This window comes from Muntiacus reevesi, chromosome 2 (assembly GCF_963930625.1).
Source record: "Muntiacus reevesi chromosome 2, mMunRee1.1, whole genome shotgun sequence".
Taxonomy (NCBI): Eukaryota; Metazoa; Chordata; class Mammalia; order Artiodactyla; family Cervidae; genus Muntiacus; species Muntiacus reevesi.
The window spans coordinates 33,336,047-33,338,669 of NC_089250.1; positions in this window are offsets into that span (position 1 = coordinate 33,336,047).

The following is a 2,623-nucleotide window of genomic DNA, read 5'->3' on the forward strand; positions in this document are numbered from 1 at the left end:
GCTCCAATACTTCGGCCACCTGATGCAAAGAGCCAATTCATTGGAAAAGACCCTGATGCTGGGAAAGATTGAAGGCAGGAGGAGATAGGGAAGACAGAGGATGGGATGGTTGGATGGCATCACTGACTCAGTGGACATGAATATGAGCAATCTCCGGGAGATAATGAAAGACAGGGAAGCCTGGCGTGCTGCAGTCTACGGGGTCACAAAAAGTTGGACACAATTTGACAACTGAACAACAGTGATTGGATATGGAGCTCCAGACCTGGTATTGCTGGATTTTTCCCACAATGGGTGGCTCTGCAGCTGGGAGGGAGAAATTCCCATCTGATACCCATGGAGGCTCCCTGGGTTCCTCCAAAACAGACAGAGAAGGTCTGAATATACTTACCTTGGAGAAGTGACTCTCCACCTCCATCTCAAACTATCCTCTACTTGATTAGCTTCAAGAAACACATGCTTACCAAAGATTAGGCCAGGCATCAGGGCTGTAGCTAGACAGAATACCTACACTGTCTAGAGCAGAGGTTCCCTACTTATTCGGCACCAGGGACCAGTTTCATGGAAGTCAATTTTTCCACGGACCAGAAGAGGAGTGGTGGTTTCAGGATGCTTCAAGCACATTACATTTATTGTGCACTATATCTCTATGATTATTATATTGTGATATATAATGAAATAATTATACAACCCACCATAATGCAGAGTCAGGAGGAGCCCTGAGCTTGTTTTCCTGGAACTAGATGGTCCCATCAGGGGGTGATGGGAGACAGTGACAGTAGGGTTTGCACTCCATGAGAATCTAATGCCACCACTGATCTGACAGGAGTTGGAGCTCAGGAGGTAATGTGAGTGTTGGGAAGCAGCTGTAAATACAGATAAGGCTTCAGTCGCTTGCCCACCACTTGCTTCCTGCTGTGTAGCCTGGTTCCTAACAGGTCGTGGGTCAGTACCAGTCTGTGACCTGGGAATTGGGGATCCCCAGTCTAGAGAGTAAATACTGTATTATGATAAATGCTTCATTATAGTGTAATAAATGTTCTTGTGGATGGAGGCACAGAACAGGGGTACCCAGGGGCACACAACAGAGAGAACTAATGCTTGTCAAGGGTTGAAGATAGCAGGGCCTTATAAACTAAGAGAAGCCAAGTTCCCTTAAAAAGTGGGACAGTCATCTTGAAAACTATGAACGGATCCATTTTTGACAGGCATTGCAGGATCAGTATTAGGAACATGGGTTTTGAAATCTGGATAAGTCTGACTTTGTCACTTGTTGACTGATGGATTTCAAAGCAGCTAAAGTCCTTCTGCTTCCCTTTACAATGTGACTTTGCAGCTCCTCCAGTCGAGAAGTAAAAGAGTCTGTTTCTTTACTCTTTGCATCTGATTTTGCCATGTCATTTTCTTTGTGACACAAGCAGAAGCTTGAGCATTGGGGCTGTCCTCTCTTTGGGTTCCTGGGACCACCACAGGCATGTCCCAGCAGCATGTTGTTGGATCAGAGACTATGAGATGCGGCAGAGCGCTTGGATTTTTTTGTGAGCCCAGCAAGACTCACAGTAGAACCTCCCAGCTCAGTCCACCCAGTGGCTTGCCCACAGACTTCTGAGCTGAATAAATGATTGCTGCTGGTTAAAGGAGTTGGTACTACAACAACAACAACAAGAGAGACATATGCTTGTCCTACCTTTGGAAGGAGAAATGTTGGATGGGGCTGGAGAAGTGGGAAAAGATGTCTGCTCATTTAGGGAGACAGGCTGGGCTTTTAGTTATTACCGAGGGCAGGGTAATGGCCCCCCTGGCTGGGGGACCACCAAGCAAGAGATGCTTGCCGATACTACTCGACCATTTCGTTGTCACATGGACCCTCCACCAACTTGTGCTACTAGCTAATCGTCCTGACTTTATATTCTCAGTCTCCCTACTGGTGTCCTGGACCACTTGTATATCGGACACATTCTGTGTGTTCATTAAACAAAACAACAACAACAAAAATACAGCTTGCCTCTCTTAAAACTCTGCTGTACCAAATAGGGAGGAGTTGAAGCTTAGACTTTAGCTTTCACAGCAGATGTTTCTGCATTCATTTCCCCCCCAGGGAGGAGAGGAAATGCAAATTGTTCATTTGAGCAATTTCTATCCCTTTTGGATGGCCCCATCCTCTCTTTCTGTGAAATGTGCATCGCTCCTCAACCAAATTGCATGGGATCATCTTTCCGAAGGGAGAAAACCTAGTTTGCATGCTTCAAATTAGAGAACTGCATTAAAGCGTGTGGAAATCAGAGATGCACTCCACCCTGGTCCCAGCCAACTCAGGCCCTCAGGGAGGATGCTGCCTGATGCTTAGTGGTTCCGACGTCCCAAAGAGGTGGCAGGAGATCTAATGACACGTCTAAAGGATGTATAGCTCATTATGCAATGTTTTGAAATTGTCGGTGGAGCATCTTTCTTAGGCAGGTGTATTAGGGATGAAACTTTCAAAGCCTCCCTCTCCTCACAGACTGTGTTCAGGCCAACTCTTTGGTATCAAGAAAGCAGAAGGAATGTGAATTAAGTTTTCCTTTTTCATCACAAAACCACCTTCTGCAGTCCATCGGCTGGCGCTCGCTTCCTCAGCCAGTTC